This window comes from Neophocaena asiaeorientalis, unplaced genomic scaffold (genome assembly GCF_003031525.2).
Source record: "Neophocaena asiaeorientalis asiaeorientalis breed wild unplaced genomic scaffold, Neophocaena_asiaeorientalis_V1.1 scaffold91, whole genome shotgun sequence".
Taxonomy (NCBI): Eukaryota; Metazoa; Chordata; class Mammalia; order Artiodactyla; family Phocoenidae; genus Neophocaena; species Neophocaena asiaeorientalis.
Window position 1 is genome coordinate 5,031,615 of NW_020173198.1, and position 18,368 is coordinate 5,049,982.

The 18,368-nt window shown below is 40.4% G+C and overlaps 1 protein-coding gene across 1 annotated transcript in view; it reads right to left on the bottom strand.

Annotated features, from left to right (window-relative positions):
* Positions 1–8,184, bottom strand: part of TNRC6A (trinucleotide repeat containing adaptor 6A) — a 95,993-nt gene extending 87,809 nt beyond the window's left edge. Inside the window, exon 1 of the mRNA XM_024744621.1 lies at positions 8,141–8,184. The gene's annotated coding sequence lies outside the window, so the exon portion shown is untranslated. The remainder of the gene's footprint in view (positions 1–8,140) is intronic.
* Positions 8,185–18,368: the final 10,184 nt, after the last annotated feature.

Sequence of the window (18,368 nt, forward strand, 5' to 3'; positions counted from 1 at the left end):
AAGTGTGAAATGGATGCAGCTGCTTTGGAAATAGTTTGGCAGTTTCTCAAAAAGTTAAATATAGAATTACCATATGCCCAGCAATTCCACCCCAAAGTACATACCCAGGAGACCTGAAAATGTACGTCCACACAAACACTTGCACATCAATGTTCACAGTATCACTATTCATAATAGCCCAAAAGTGAAAGCAACCTTAATGGCCACCAACTGATGAATGGATAAACAAAATGTGGTACAGCTATACAATGGAATATTTGCCCATAAAAAGAATTAAGTACGTGCTACAACATGTATAAACTGTGAAAACATGCTAAGTGAAACAAGCAAGACAAAAAGCCACATATTATACGATTCTATTTATATGAAATGTCCAGAATAAGCAAATCCATACAGAGTATAGATTAGTGGTTGCCAGGGGATGGAGTGAATGGGGAGTGATTGCTAACGGGTATGGGGTTTTTTTTTTGGGGGGGGGATAAAAAAATGTTCTGTAATTAGGTAGTTGTGATGATTGCACAATTCTGTAAATATACTAAACCACTGAATCATGTACTTTAAAAGAGTGAACTTTAGGGCTTCCCTGGTGGCGCAGTGGTTGAGAGTCCACCTGCCAATGCAGGGGACACGGGTTTGTGCCCGGGTCCGGGAGGATCCCACATGCCGCAGAGCGGCTGGGCCCGTGAGCCATGGCCGCTGAGCCTGGGCGTCCAGAGCCCATGCTCCGCAACGGGAGAGGCCACAACCATGAGAGGCCCACGTACCGCAAAAAAAAAAAAAAAAACTGAACTTTATGGTATGTGAATTTAATCTCAATAAAGCTGTTAGAAAAAAAAATTGAGGTAGAAATTGAAGGAGACATTCAGAGAAGGAGGAACTGAGGACAGGGCAAAAGGTAGAAGGGATAAAGCTAAACAGATAAGCTTAGCACAGACAAGAGTTTGGGCTTCAATTCCAGAGTCACTAGGGAGGCAGCAGAGGTTTCTAAGAAATAGTGAGCGACAGGCTCAGAACTGTGGCTTGAGCATGATTAACCTGCAGCAGTGTAGAGAATGCACATTTTATGTCCCTTTCTATTTTTACATGGTAAGATTCTCACTTATATGCCTCACATCACCTAGGGATTCACAAGAAGAATATTAAGTAAAACATATTTCTCTGACAGCCTTTGTATGGTCAATTATCAAAGTAATGCTTAAAAATACATTTTAAATTAGTGCATATTTCACACCACACAGCACTATTTCCTTGTGTTTCAGGGGGATCCTCCAAAAGAATAAGAGAAAGAAGGGACCCAAGTCAACAAAACACAGATGTCAAAATTATAAAAATATTCAATATCACTGCAGCAAGCTGTTCAATAAATGCTGGCTGACTCAAAACCACTAGTAAGAATAGCAAAACAAGTGACTTGGTTTAATCTTGTTTGTTATTATACAAAATCCAATCAATTGCTGTTTGCAGAAAATATCTTGTAAGGTTCAAAGTATAAAATTCCTTAACCAAGTTTCAATCTGTTTTGAACATTCCATCTGAAATGGGAAGTCAGCTGAGTCATGGTCATACAACATACTACTGCCTAAAATTCAAAATGCTTTTCCCTAGTTACAAGAGTAGAAATGCTAGGATTTCTGCTTCATAACCAGCTCACACAGAGTATGCAATTCATTTTAAAAGTAAGACCACCTTAATATGACATTTAAACTATACAGTTGGCCCTCCATATCCCGGGTTCCAAATCCACAGATTCAATCAACCAAGGATCAAAAAAAATTCCAGAAAGTTCCAAAAAGCATAACCTGAATTTGCCATACATGGGTAACTGTTCACATAACATTTACATTGTATTTACAACTATTACATAGTATTTACATTGTATCAGGTATTATAAGTAAACTAAAGATGATTTAAAGTACACAGGCGAATGTGTACAGGTTATATGCAAATACTATACCACTTTATATAAGGGATTCGAGCATCCTTGGATTTTGCTATGGGCTGGGGTGCGGGTTCTGGAACCAATTCCCCCTCAGATACTGAGGGACAACTGCATTTTCATGTTGGTCTTTTGGGTTTGTTTTTTTTTTTTTTGAGAGAAACTATGCCTTAGTTGAATGTTACTTTCTCTCTTTTAAATCTTAAAATCTCCCTTTTACTGACATTATTCAGCTCCTCTAACATCCCCCCTATAACACAATGTTTCTTAATATTTGCAGAGCCATGAGCCTTTGAAATCTGATAAATGCTGAGGATCATCTTTCTTTTTTTTTTTAAAGCACACATTCAGTTTTTCAAACTACCTCATACCACCTGTGGTCCCTCTGTGGAATTCAGGATGAGAAACCCTGTTCTGGTGGCACAATGCCACTCTAACTTCATTGGGGTATTCTTTTGAAGAATGCATATCACAAGCCCAGTCCTATGTTTCATTTTCTTACCAGGGTTCAGTTTACTACTGGTGAAAGCCAAAAACACGCAACTTTTATGTCTAACAATGGAAGAGCTACCTTCAGAATAACCCTTCAAAAAAGCTGCAATCATTATAGTTGGCCAATTTAAAAAAGACTTGTAATTATTGTAACTTCAACTATTTAAAATTATACCTCAGTTTCAACTGATTGCTTGTCATATCCTAAAATGAAAGAAGCACTGAGCTAGTGTAAAGGTAAAAGTACTGGTTAAACTTTTAGCTAACTTCCTTCAAAGGGGTCAGGGAGAGAGCCTGATGTGATGCACTAAGAACAAACACATCACCTATGTGATATTCCTGCCAACAAGGTTTAACCTGAATCTAATCATACAGAAACAACCAGACAAATCCAAACTGAAGCCTGCAAAAACAACTAGTCTGGACTATTCCAAAACGCCCATGTCATGAAAGGGGAAGAAATGCATAAGGAACTGCTCCTGATGGAAGGAAATTACAGATGACTAAATGCAACCCTGGATTAAAGAGCTGAGAGAAAAGAACAAACTATATTTTAAAAGATACTATTAGGGGTTTTCCTGGTGGCACAGTGGTTAAGAATCCGCCTGCCAACGCAGGGCACACGGGTTCGAGCCCTGGTCCGGGAAGATCCCACATGCTGCAGAGCAACTAAGCCCGTGCGCCACAACTACTGAGTCCGTGCACCACAACTACTGAAGCCCGCGCGCCTACAGCCCGTGCTCCACAACAAGAGAAGCCACCGTGATGAGAAGCCCGCGCACCGCAACGAAGAGTAGCCCCGGCTCGCCACAACTAAAGAAAGCCTGCGCGCAACAACCAAGACCCAACGCAGCCAAAAATAAAATAAATTTAAAAAAATTAAATAGCTACCCGACCCCCCCCCCCAAAAAAAGTCCAAAAATAAATAAATAAATAAAAGACATTATTAGGACAACTGGAAAAATTTGAATATGGACCAAATAGTACTGTAACAAAGTTAAACTTCCCCGACTGTGATAATTTGATTGCTGTTATGTAGAATGCCCTTGTTCTTGGGAGATACATATTGTCTTATTTAGGGGTGAGAGGGCATGATAAAACAAATTTGGCAAAATATTAGTAACTGGTAAACCTAGGTGGAGATACAGGTGTTCGTTGCACTATTCTTGCTACTTTGCTGAAGATCAGAATGATTTTTTAAATTTTTTAAATGAGGGGACATTTTCTCGATTTTGAGTGAGAGACGTCATAAGTCAGTCTGACAAGAATATATACAGCCATATCTATTTTAGTCTTTCCAATTATGGGCAATACTTCTGAGGTTGTCATAAAACAGAACTGTAAAGGACTGTATTTTATACTTGCACACTTACTTCAGATGCCAAAACTCACAAGAGTTACAGAATGGTACTCAGATTTTTTAATGATGTTTATATTTAAAACTTCCAGAGGGGTTGTTACACATTTTAAAATTAAGCTTACAGTTTGTGATTCATTTATTCTACCAATTGATATACCACGTAGCTGCCAAATAAAGCTAGAAAGAAACCTACTAATATGAAATTGCTGGCCTACAAACTACATCACAGGAAAGCAACAGAAAAGCTTAACAAAATCAGAAAATGATTTTTTTTTTTTCTTCCAGATAAAGTTCGGTGAATTCCAAGAGCAGGGTCCACCTTATCTAGGAAGACCTAATGCTCTGGTTTACTCCTGCTGTCCCTAGTCTTTTCTTATTTAGCATGTCCCAAGTAAAGGTGTCTCAGATAAAAACGTTCCAGCTTAGATGCTACATTATATGGTACACAGCATCTTTAATGACTTCTCTTGATGACATTTAATGGTTGGTTTAGGGAGAAAAAAAAATCAGCATAACATGAAGCATGTAGTTCTACTTTAGACAACACACCCTATATTACAGTCAATTAGTAAAATAGTCACAAAATATATTGAGGGAATTGTTCTCATGTTTTCAGAAAGAAAGGAGAAATCAAAGTTCTCTCTTTTCTATTGTGCAATATAAAATAAAATGCTGCCTAGCTGTAAGAAGCCTACAGTGAGAGTCAAAAGGCCTGTTTGAATCCCAGCTCCGTCACTTGTTAAGAGACTATAACCTTGACCACAGCTTTCTCATCTGTAAAATGAAGGGATCAGAATATTGGCTGGGATCATGGTCCAGATCTAAATATTCAATGATTCTATCACTTTGGATATATATATATTTTTTTAAGTTAGATAAGTTGAGTTACAAGAGATTTTTTACAACTATAAACTGTAACTTACCATCTTATCTCTCCCTATTTCTGTTCTCACATCTATTCTGTTCAGAAGCTGGGTCAATCTCCCATTCAGCCAAGATAGAGACCCCGTGTATTTATTCCTCTCACAACTAATCACAGACTAAGTAGCTGCCAAACCCCATATTCCACATCTTTAGTATCTCACACTCTCCCCCCTTTTCTACTACCATTTTAATTCATGTCTTCATCACACCTCTTGCCCAGATCACTAGTTATCATTTTTCTATCCTATCACCACCCTACCTAAAAGCATGTAGTAGCTTCCCACAATGTAAGATTTATGCAAAAAGTCCTCAACCTGATATTCAAGAAACTCTACACCTGCCCCCACCCTTATATGCCAATCCAACTGAACTACTTATTGCTATTTCAAAATTCCCTATACTTTCTGGATTTTGTGCCTTCATTTCTGCTGTTGTTCCTACAGTGCCTTTTTCTCTGCCTTTCAAAACTGATTCCATTCTTAAAAATTTAGTTCCAATGGCGATCTCACACATCTAGCCATTACAGTTCTCTTTTGAATGCCCAGGATACCGACAAAAAGTGACAATTTTAATGGCCAACAGTAAATTAGATAGTTTACCTTGTGTGGGCAACTGAACTTATCTATTGTGCCAATTTTGTTTAACTGGCACGGGCTACCTGGCATGCTGTCTTGAGGGTTTGCAGTTTAAGCAGAGGGAAGGGAGAATGGCAATGTAACTCTGTCATTCATTCAGAGACTAGAGTTTCCAAACAGGGGGTCTATACAATGGGAATTTGGAGTTCCATGGTATTAAAAGATATTTAACATCTAAAGATTTAACGTTAAAAATCCAAATGTTTGGTTATCTTCGTGAAACATGAAGATCTACAACAGTGTGCGTGATTTTTCCCTCCAGGGGACCTCTGGCAGTATCTGAAGACATTTTTGATTGTCACATCTGAGTATTTCTGGTAGATGCTGCTGAACATCCCACAATGCACAGGGCAGAATTCACACTAATCAATAATCTGGTCAAAATGTCAACAGTGCCCAGGTTGAGAAATTCTGATCTAGAAGCGTTGCTTGTATGTGTGGGTTGTGCCTCCCCAAAGATTTTTTCAAATTTTTCAAGGTGAAAAACCATGCCTCTTGTGAAGCAACACAATACAGTCCAAAGTATACCAGTGGTGTGGCCTCCTGAAAGCTACTTAACCTCTTTGTGCATCAAAGTCTTCACCTATAAAACAGGAACAGTAAAAGTACCTACCTCACAGTGTTCCAGGATCAGATGAGTCAATATAAGACCTTCAGAAAAGTGTGCCAGGCAGACAGAAAAAACACTCAATAAATTCAGCTACTTCCATTCTTCCCCTCCCTGGTGCCTAGTCTTCCATTTGGAACATATAAGACGCTCAAGAAATGTTTACTGAATGAATATAGGATAATGCCTTCCTGGGGAGAGCACAAATGGGTAAAGACATACTCTCCTTATTTGTGAAAAAGGAAGCACAGAGCTAAGGATGGAGTTGAAAGGAAGCATTTACCCACCTAATCATCTCTCTCCCTCCTCAGGAAACTTTTAACCTTTAGGAAATGTTCCCCTCTCACAAGGTCCTTAGTACACAGTGCCCTGTTGTTTTTCCTTTTCATTCCTTCTGACCAACTGAACATCCTTAAGTATATGAATGGAATGGTATCTTCTTTTGACTCTTACATCATCTACCTTGTATTAGTTATTTATGTACCCATGACAGTCCTCCTCCTAGACTGCACATGCTCTCTGTGGCCAGGGACAACACTTGACTCCTTTTTATAAAACCCTAGGGACCTAACAGACCTTAGCAACTAGCTGGCCCAAACCTCTTGTTTTATAGATTAGCAACAGAGAGGCTAAGTGATTTGCCAAGAGTCAAGGTCATACTGTAAGTGCCAAAGCTGGGATTCAGACTCTCATACATAGATGATACAGAGACTCCAAGTTCTATCCAACTGTAATAGCATATAAAAATTATACCTGTGGTAGAGACAATTTTTAATTTATAGTCCCAGAAAACCTCCATAGGAATTACACTGATATAGTTACCTGACAAAGCAAAAAAAGAGAAACAGACTGATACCTCCAAGCTCCTTTCTGACATTACACCTTAAAAATTCAACCTGTTTTATTTAATGGTTTCATATCTTAACATTTCTTTAATAGCTTTTGACAAAACTTATTTAAATATCCAACAGTTATTTAGTCAATGACATCGGGTTTAATTTCCTTTAAATGATCCTGCAACTATTTTGAATAACAGAAAATCTCGTTTGGTAAGACGATGACGTCCATCCTTCACCGACTTAACAGATTCTTTAATGATCACTTTAACAAATTAATATCTATAAAACTCAAAAGACTAGCAGTTTGAAATGATTCCATATGCTGAAAAATATTCAGATGATTTGAACTGTGAATGTTAATTAAGAACCTCAACACAAACATAAAACTTATAATCACGAAGCACAAACTACATTAAGACCTGAGATAGAGAAATTTTATTTTATTCTGTTCAAGTGAAAGAAAGCTGCTCACTGATCAGGTTAATCTAGAAGTTTCTGAGTGTCCCAATACGATGCAAAAGAAAACGGCGAATAAGAAAGGAAAAGACTGTAGGACAGAAAATGAATGTGAAAAAGAGTTAAATACGGTGCAATGCCCTGATGCTTAAGCAATTACAGCTCAATAAAGCTCAACATTTCCATAAAGGCATCGTTTAAAAAAACCAAAAAACCCCTTTGTGGTGAAGATTTAAATTACCAGTGCAAAAGCACTCAGGTCCAAGAGGAATGAGAACCACTTACTGGAACAGATTTTTAATTATTTTACCAGCTGATAAAAAGAGCACACATCGAACGTAGATATAAATGTATTTTCAAAAGAAAACAAAACGCAGTTTATGCTTGGTAAAGTTCAAGGGCAACACTGTTTCCAGTGCAACAGAATCCGCCTGACTACAATGTGTTGAAAAAAAAAAAATGCGAACACATAGTATCTTTTTATAAAGGCAACAATTTGAGTTTCAAAGTAATAACGGGGAAGCCAAAACAGTTTGACAGCCCGCCATAAGGGCCGCCTCAATCATGAGTCACACAATGCCTGCAACCATTTACAATAATAATTAATGCACAAGTCCCCTAATTAAATTCTAAAAGGGTGAGAATGCTTTAACTAAGTTTACAAGAATTGCTTTTCGCTGTGTTCCCCCCACCCCCAAAGAAAGGAACACACGCGTAATTACGCATCTCCCCGCAATCCCTCCATGCAGTATTCCCTCCGGCCTCTTCTCCGTGTCTGCTCCCTGCGTGCGAAAGAAAATGACACCGGGTAACTTCTAAACCCAGCAAAGGCGAGCCAGAGTGGAAATACAAGATTAATAGGTCGAGAGGCGGTAAGCTCGCCCATCTTACCTGCTAAGATTTCTTTCTGCGTCTTTGGTAGCTTTAGCTTCCAATTCTCTGGAACAGAAAAGAAAAAGGGAGAGAGAGAGAAATGCGCATGAAAACGGAGCTGCTGCGGCAGAGGCTGGCGCTGGGGAGCCGCTGCACCAGCGCCATTTTCTACACCGACCCGCTGCCGCCGCCGCCGCCGCCACCGCCGCCGCTGCAGGCCCCAAACCGGAAGTGAATGCCCCACTCGGCAACCCCTTCCGGGGGTGCCGCGGCCACCGGCCTCAAGATGGAGGCCCTAGCAACTAGAGCCGCAGACTGGGTAGGCCCTTGGCAACCACCCCGGCGCGGCGCGGCCCCCGGCTGGACCTCCCTGCGGGGGTGGGGGGATCACAGCCTCCGAGGCGCCCCGCGCAGCTGCAGGGGGCCAGCCGAACTCCGAGCCCAGCCTTTTTTGGCACGGCCGCCTCGGATTCTGACTTGAGTCCCTCTCCTCCTTTGCTGCGACACAAGTTTCCTTCCCTGCTGCCCGGCCCCTCCCCCACCAAAACACAGCAGAAAAAAAAAAAATCGCATAAACCGCAAATTCTACCCCAGCCGCAGCATGATGATTCCTCGCTGCTTTTGAAATCCTCCACTTCTAATTATTTTTGACCTTGGGCCAATTATTTAACCTCTCTGCTTCTCTGTCTCCTCCTCAGATAAGAATGCATACCTGAGGATGACAGGTTTAAAAGCGATTTTTATCCTTCGAATTTTGCAGACCATTTGACTCAGCAATTCCACTTGCATGAACTTCTGTTCAAAAAATAATCCTAGATAGCTACAGATAACGTCACCATCGTGATATTAAGTCCTGCGTTGATGGTGGTGAAAAATTGTGAACGGCCAAAATGTCCAACATTACGACATGGCTTTAAAAACTGAACTCCTGTAAATAGTGCTGCAATGAACTTTGTGGTAAATGTCTCTTTTTGAATTATGGTTTTTCTCAGGGTATATGCCCAGTAGTGGGATTGCTGGGTCATATGATAGTTCTATTTTTAGTTTTTTAAGGACCCTCCATAGTGTTCTCCAGAGTGGTTGTTCATTGCAGCTCTATTTACAATAGCCAGGACATGGAACCAACCTAAATGTTCATCAACAGATGAATGGATAAAGAAGATGTGGCACATATATACAGTGGAATATTACTCAGCCTTAAAAAGAAACAAAATCGAGTTATTTGTAGTGAGGTGGTTGGACCTAGAGTCTATCATACAGAGTAAGTCAGAAAGAGAAAAACAAATACCGTACGCTAATGCATATATATGGAATCTTAAAAAAAAAATGGTACTGATGAACCTAGTTCAGGATTAAAGAGGTAGACATAGAAAATGGACTTGAGGACATGGGGTGGGAGGGCGAAGCTGGGGTGAAGTGAGAGTAGCATCGACACATTTACACTACCGAATGTAAAATAGTTGGCTGCTGGGAAGCAGCAACATAGCACAGGGAGATCGGCTCTTCGCTTTGCCATGACCTAGAGGGGTGGGATAAAGAGGATGGGAGGGAGGCTCAAGCGGGAGAGGATATGGGGACATGTGTGTGCATATGACTGATTTGCTTTGTTGGGCAACAGAAACTAACACAATATTGTGAAGCAATTACACTCCCGTAAAGATCTATTTAAAAAAAAAAACTGAACTACTGCATGCGTTAGGATACTATAAAAATGCTGGAGAGGAAGGGTAATGGCACAGCGGAAAATGGTTACAATAGAATAACTAAAAAAGCAAGTTCCTAAGTAGCTCACACTGTGAAAGCATGTAGATACAGTAAGATACTTATATATGAAGACAGTAAGGTACATATGTGTACATAAAGTAAAAATATATACCTTCATGTAGATACAAGATACCTACTGGTAGATACAGCAATATACATACCTGTATATACAATAAGATACATATATTCGTGTGCATATGTGTGTATTCTTTCCATCCTCTCAAAACGCTTTTTCTTTTTTTTCTTTTTCTTTTTGGCTGCACTGGATCCTCGTAGCTGCACGGGCTTTCTCTAGTTCTGAGAGCGGGGGCTACTGTTCGTTACCGTGCGCAGGCTTCTCATTGTGGTGGCTTCTCTTGTTGCAGAGCACGGGCTCTAGTCACATGAGCTTCAGTAGTTGTGGCACGCAGGCTCAGTAGTTGTGGTGCATGGGCTTAGTTGCTCCGCGGCATGTGGGATCTTCCCAGACCAGTGCTCAAACCCGTGTCCCCTGCATTGGCAGGAGGATTCTTAACCACTGCGCCACCAGGGAAGTCCCTCACAATGCTTTCTCCCCCCTAATCTAAAGATGATTCCAACTCTGTGCTTGCAATCCATTCCTTCTCAGGAACCTCACTTTACGGATCATCCCATTTTCCTCTTTCTACTGCTTTGATCCTTTCATTGCCTTTAAAACATGCCCAAATCTCTCCCATTAAAAAGAAACAAAACCTCCCTTGACTGCCCAGTTCCTGTCCTCTGTCAGGGAGATGTGTAATAAGTTAATGTATAAGGGAATGAATGGATGCACAGAAAGTCCTAAAGCATATGAACCAAAATGTTAACTGATGATATAGTTAAGTTTTTAATTTCCTTCTTTTAATGTATCTGGCTTTTTTTTTTCATTTTTATACAATGAGCATGTAAAAAAATCTTTTTTAAAATCTGGTTTACAAAGTGTAAAATGTAGGGGGCACAAAATAAATGCTAGTGACTTTCCTTTTCTTGCCATATCCCTAAGTTCGATTCATCCATGCATATATTTGGGTTTGTTTTCTTTTATTGTTCTTTCTACTTAAAGCATTAAAAATTATATTACAGCATTTCTTTAGGAGTTAAAAAAATGAACATGTGTATATAGAACAGTATGCTTTCATACCAGGTTTATGAATAGTTTTCCACAAAAGCATAAAGCAATGTAATATTTATCAACATTTACACAGCTGTTAAGATTAACTGATTTTTTTTAAAAAAATTAGACTTTCTTAGGTTTGAATAAATCATTGATTCTCATTTGGGGCAATTTGGCTCCCTAACCCTCACACAAAGATTTAGCAATTTCTGGTTTCTGATGGTCACAACTGGATGCTACTGGTACCTAGTGGGTAGAGGCCAGGGATTCTGCTAAACATCCTACAGTGCACAGCACAGCCCCACTCCCCCCAGCGTGAGAGTATCTGAACCAAAATACCAATAGCACCCAAGGTTGAGAAACCCTGGAACTAATTCCCAGCTCCAGGAAGCTGAGAAGATATAATTTCTTGAAGATCTTTCCAGAGTGGTTTGACACAATCACATATGACTCCTAGAGGGCTGCATTATGAAGGTATGCTAATCACTTTTTGATTATCTCTTAAACTTGGTGCATAGGGGTAGGTCAAAGAAGAATGACAACAGAAAATCAGCACTGATTCCTTATCAGAAACCTACTGGACTTCCCTGGTGGTCCACTGGTTAAGACTCCATGCTTCCAATACATGGGGCATGGGTTCAATCCCTGGTTGGGGAAGTTCCACATGTTGCATGGTGTGACCAAAAAATAAGAAAAAGAAGGGCTTCCCTGGTGGCGCAGTGGTTGAGAGTCTGCCTGCTGATGCAGGAGACACGGGCTCGTGCCCCAGTCCCGGAAGATCCCACGTGCCGCGGAGCGGCTGGGCCCGTGAGCCATGGCCGCTGAGCCTGCGCGTCCGGAGCCTGTGCTCCGCAACGGGAGAGGCCACAACAGTGAGAGGCCCGCATACCGCAAAAAAAAAAAAAAAAAAAAAAGCCTACTAAGGGGTCTTCTCTTATTATTCTTTCTCTTTATTAATAATTAGTCTCTGTATTGAATATTTCCCATCATCATACAAACATATTCTAGTAACTTCCACAATAAGAAAAAAATGCAAACAAAAAACAACTCCATGGATGCCTCATTCCTCTCCAGCTTCATTTCTTTTCTTTTTTTTCTCTCTTTCCCAGAAAAACTTCTTGGAAAGGTGTTCTATACCAGCTGCTTCCAGTTGCTCACCTCCTTTCCCAGCCCACTCTAACCTGACATCCCCACTCCTCCCCACAAATAGCTCTTATCAAAGTCAGAAATGACCTTGAAGCTCTCAAGCTCAATAGTAACATTTCTATCCTGCTCTTGATTTACTTCATTTTTTTTTTTTGTTTGTTTGGCTGCCTTGGGTCTTCATTGCTGCACACAGGCTTTCTCTAGTTATGGCGAGCAGGGGCTACTCTTCGTTGCAGTGCGCAGGCTTCTCATTGTGGTGGCTTCTCTTGCTGCAGAGCACGGGATCTAGGCATGTGGGCTTCAGTAGTTGCAGCATGCAGGCTCAGTAGTTGCAGCACATGGGCTTAGTTGCTCCGTGGCATGTGGGATCTTCCCGGACCAGGGCTGGAACCCGTGTCCCCTGCATTGGCAGGTGGATTCTTAACCACTGCGCCACCAGGGAAGCCCCTGATTTACTTTTTAGCTGTATTTGTCACAGCTGACCAGTCCTGCCTTCTTAAGAGAGCTTCTTTTCCGGAATGTCTTGGCAGCACACTCTCCTGGGCTTCTTTTTACCTCTCTAGCCATTTCTTGTTTTTGTATCCTTTGCCATCATCTCTTGCTTTGTACCAAATAAATGTTGGAGAACCCCAAGGCTTTGTTCCAGACTCTTCCCCTTCTCTGTCTCTCAACTTTCTCCTTCGGATGGGTAATTCCATCCTTTCTCTTGTATTTAAATACCATTTAAATGTAGATGACTCTCAAATTCATATTTTTAGCCCATATCTCACCTGTGTACCCCAGATTGCTAAAATGCCAGTCTCTCTGGGCAACAAATATATGTGCTAGGTACTGTGCTAGGGCCCAGTTCTCAGCAATACAGGAGCAACGACTCCTGTGCATTAAGTCTTAAGAGGCAGACAGATTTTTTCTTTTTAAAGCAAACTATAAAGTGTATAATTATAAACTATGACAAGTGCACAGAAGGAAAGAAATGTTGTGCTAAGCATGAAACAAAGGAACATTACATAGATTGTGTGGTCAAAGAAGGTTTCTTTGAAAATGTAAAGCTTCATCTGAGAGCTGAAAGATAAGGGGCAGCCAACCCAGCACCTAGGGAACAGCAGAGGAAGGGTCTCAGGCTGGAGGCTTTAACTGTGGGTCCTTATTGTGGATGAAAACAGGCTTCGTATTGTATTTAGCTTTAAGTCCACTGGTGCCACCATTTTTACTTACTTGTATAAACAATTAGGAACAAAACCAGAAACAAGGTTCTGTACAGAGTAATGGGTTTCACTAACATAGCTGGTTTAAGTAAGCAAATGCCATTTCCTACAACAAGCATATTCTCTAGATTAAGTGAATGTTATAATATGTTGCATGCCTTATGGTTGAAGTTTCCAGTTTGAGAATTTGTATATAACATTAAATGACTTTCCTACCATAGCTTTTTATGGAATAGCTCTGGAAGAATCTGTAACTATCTCAGGAAGCTTCTTGCTTCTTCTTAGTGAGCATAGTAAGAAACAGAGGCTATACAAAATTAAACGTAAATAAGATCTTTTCTCCATTTGTCTTTCTTCCTTGGGTTTTTTGTTCCTTTGGTTTCTGAGGTTACCAGAGCTTAAGTATTCTTCAACCCTCTCTTGCTTATCTAAGAAGGGTAAATGACTAGCCTAATACTTGAAAAATTATGTACTTGAAAGGATTATTTTTTCTCCCAAGTCTCTACCAAATACCATCATGAAATCTGTATATATATATTTAGACAAAGCTCACTCAAAATATTTTTAAATTTAGAAAAATTTTCACAATAATGTATATTGAAAACATGAACACAAATGAGATTTCCTGGAAAGAGTATAATTATTTTATTTAACTGAAATCTATTTGGTACTTAATACATGCCAATTATGCATTGTTCTAAGTGCTTTAAAAATATTAACTGATCATTATCATTGTCCTAACACAGCCCAATGATGTTATCCCCATTTTACAGATGAGGATAATTAACTTGCCCAGAGTCACCTAAAATGTGGTAAAAATCAAGCAATTTGGCTTCTGAGCCTAGATCACTAACCACTACATTGTAGATCTTTTTTTCTCAACTCAATTAGACCCCACAGCTCCCTTTGATGAGAAATATTTTGTAACACCACCCTTTCTATCCCTAAATGATCATCATAGATAGTATAAGCTACCTAACATATAATTTTAAAATCACATAAAATGACATGTCTGAAATAAAGAAGTCAAAGAAAAGTAAATAAAATAAAATGTCTTTCGCTATGTAAACACTTGGTAATGGTCTACACTGGAAGACTCAGTAAAGTCGGCAGATCCTGGCACCTATGTGTTGAATCACTCCTACAAATATGCAGCAGTGTTGAAATAACGACTCATACACCAAGAACTGTAGTGATGCAGGAGATGTAACTTATCTGGAAGAGAGGACAACTCTCAGTCAAGTTCTGAACAACTAGAGAACAATTCTCTTTCAATTTAGGGGAACATAGAATTACTGAAAATTTAAGTGTATAGTAATGCTGAATAAAGTAAAGAGTTAGGTCCTTGGATAATTACAAACATGCTTTCACTCATGAGAATGTCGGGGGGGGGGTGTCCTACATTTTGTGAGACTGTCCCTGTCCAGCCCCTCTCCACTGAATCCCACCTCTTTGTGACAGCCCAAACCCCTTCAGCAGTTTTCCCCACCTCTCTGAGGAGTGGAGGTGAAATATTACCCTATGGAGAACCACTGCTGTGGACTGAGGAAAGAGCCGAGGAGTGCTACTCCAATGACAACCTAGCAAGGCACAATTAACAGGATTAAGGGTAGTATAATGGGGACAATTGCTGCTCCTCAGATTGATGTGTCAGAATTTAGCCTTATTCCAGACTTCCCTGCTGGCGCAGTGGTTAAGAATCCACCTGCCAATGCAGGGGGCAGGGGTTTTGAGCCCTGGTCCGGGAAGATCCCACATACCGTGGAGTAACTAACACTGTGTGCCACAACTACTGAGCCTGCGCTCTACAGCCCGTGAGCCACAACTACCGAGCCTGCGTGCTGCAACTACTGAAACCCGCGTGCTTACAGCCCGTGCTCTGCAACACGAGAAGCCACCGCAATGAGAAGCCTGCGCACCACAACGAAGAGTAGCCCCGCTCGCAGCAACGAAAACCCAATGCAGCCAAAAATAAATAAATAAAAGAATTTAGCCTTATTCCTTCTCTGTCCCATTCCCGCCACCACACACAAACCTGTCCCCAAAGACACAGTTTCCCCCAGGTAGCAGTAATACCCGGCACTAAGCTGCCCAAGCCAGAAACCTGAGTCAATTTTGACTCTTCCCTCCCTCTCATCCAATATATCACTGTTACTTTGTTTCCAGACTTCTCTTATTTTTCCCTTCCTGTGTTTCTCCACTGCCAGTCCCCATGGTATACCCTGAAAACGCCACCGATTCAGTTTTATTTCCCTTTCTTTTTTGTTGTGGTATAGTTTACATACAATAAAATGCACACCTTTGAAGTCAAAAAAAAATTGACGAGTTTTGACACATAAATACACCCGTGTAGTTATTTGTCAAAATAAATACCAAAATTAGTGTAACCAAAATCACTATATAGAACACTTGGTCAGCCCTGTAAATTCCCTTGTGCCCCTTTTCATCACTCACCTGATCCCCCCCGCCCCTGGCCCCCCACACACACCTGACACCAAGAAACCACTTTTCTGATTTATATCACTATGGGTTAGTACTGTCTGTTCTGGAACTTCATATAGATGGAGTCATATAGTATGCATATATATATACTTTTGTGCCTAACTTCTCTTGCTGAACATATCCTAGTCATTCATATTGTTGCATGTGTCACAAGTTCATTCCTTTCTGTTACTGAGAATTATCCCATTAAATGAATGTACCACGGTTTGTTTACCATCCTCTTGTTAACTGACACTTGTTTCCAGTTTGAGGTTATTATGAATAAAGCTGCTATGAATAAAGCTGTATTCTTGTACAAGTCTTTTTTTTCTTTCTTTTTTCTTTTCCTGTGGACAGTAGACATATGTTTCTATCTCTCTTGGATAAATAGCTAGGAATAGAAATACTGAATCACAGAATAAGTTCATCCTTAACTACATGAGAAGCTATACAGTGTTTCTGAAGTGGTTACACCAGGTTACATTTCCAATCGCAGGAGGGGCTCTAATGCACCACATCCTCACCAGCTTTATACATGTTCACATGAAATCATTCACCGTTCAGCAGCCTCAGTGATTTTTCTTAGATTGAAAACTTGATCATCGTACTCCTGAACTTAAAAACATTCAAAGGCTTTCCAGGGCTTTCGATTCAAAGCCCAGTAACTTTAACATGGTCTGCAAGGTCGCCCAGTGTTATCTCCAGCCGCCACCACCCCTCTCTCCTTGCTCCAGACAATTCAATCCAAGGGCTTTTGTTTTTTTTCTTGGCCATGTCACATGGCTTGCAGGATCTTAGTTCCCCAGCCAGGGGCTGAACCGGGTACACAGCCATGAAAGTGCCAAGTCCTAACCCCTGGACCACCAGAGAACTCTCCAAAGGGCTTTTCTTTCGTTTTCTAAAACGTGTCCGGTTCTTCACCCAGCCTTACCATCCTTCAGCTCTCAACCACATGTCACTTCCTCAGGATAGACTTTTTGACCACCACCCGCCTTGACTTTATTAGGTCTCCCAATTACATATTCTAAAGGCATCCTCTACTTCTGCATTCTGGCATGATCACATCTGTAATGTAGTACTTCTATCACTATTTGTTTAATTTTTGATTCTCCAGATTCTTTGTAAGCTCCAAGAGAGCAAGGACAATAACTGCCTTGTTCTCACTATATCTTTCGCATCTAGCATGTTGCCTAGTACATATTAGGCCCTTAATAAAATTTATTGGATGAAGGAATGATTCTTGCATGCTTGCTACCTCCCTCTATCCAAATATCCACACTGCTGCCAAACTGGTTTCCTAACAAGTAAGTCCCATCAGGTGCTGCTACTGCTGCTAAAATTTCTTTTTTTTAACACCTTTATTGGAGTATAATTTCTTTACAGTGGTGTGTTAATTGCTCCTTTATAACAAAGTGAATCAGCTATGTGTATATATATATATATCCCCATATCCCCTCCCTCTTGCGCCTCCCTCCCACCCCTCTAGGTGGACACAAAGCACTGAGCTGATCTCCCCGTGCGATGCAGCTGCGTCCCACTAGCTATTTATTTTACATTTGGTAGTGTATATATGTCCATGTCACTCTCTCACTTCGTCCCAGCTTACCCTTCCCCCTCCCCATGTCCTCAAGTCCATTCTCTACATCTGCATCTTAATTACTGTCCTGCCTCTAGGTTCTGCATAACCTTTTTTTTTTTTTTAGATTCCATATATATGTGTTAGCATACTGTATTTGTTTCTCTTTCTGACTTACTTCACTCTGTATGACAGTCTCTAGGTCCATCCACCTCATTACAAATAACCCAAGTTCGTTTCTTTTTATGGCTGAGTAATATTCCATTGTATATATGTGCCACATCTTCTTTATCCATTCATCTGTCGATGGACACTTAGGTTGCTTCCATGTCCTGGCTATTGTAAATAGAGCTGCAGTGAACATTGTGGTACATGGCTCTTTTTGAATTATGGTTTTCTCAGGGTATATGCCCAGTAGTGGGATTGCTGGGTTGTATGGTAGTTCTATTTTTAGTTTTATTAAAGAACCTCCATACTGTTCTCCACAGTGGCTGTATCAATTTACATTCCCACCAACAGTGCAAGAGGGTTCCCTTTTCTCCACACCCTCTCCAGCATTTATCGTTTGTAGATTTTTTCATGATGGCCATTCTGAATGGTGTGAGGTAATACCTAATTGTAGTTTTGATTTGCAATTTTCTAATGATTCGCTACATCGAGCATCCTTTCATGTTTCTTTTGGCAATCTGTATATCTTCTTTGGAGAAGTGTCTATTTAGGTCTTCTGCCCATTTTTGGATTGGGTTGTTTGTTGTTTTTGATATTGAGCTGCATGAGCTGCTTATATATTTTGGAAATGAATCCTTTGTCAGTTGCTTCGTTTGAAAGTATTCTCTCCCATTCCGAGGGCTGTCTTTTCGTCTTGTCTATGGTTTTCTTTGCTGTGCAAAAGCTTTTAAGTTTCATTAGGTCTCATTTGTTTATTTTTGTTTTTATTTCCATTTCTCTAGGAGGTGGGTCAAA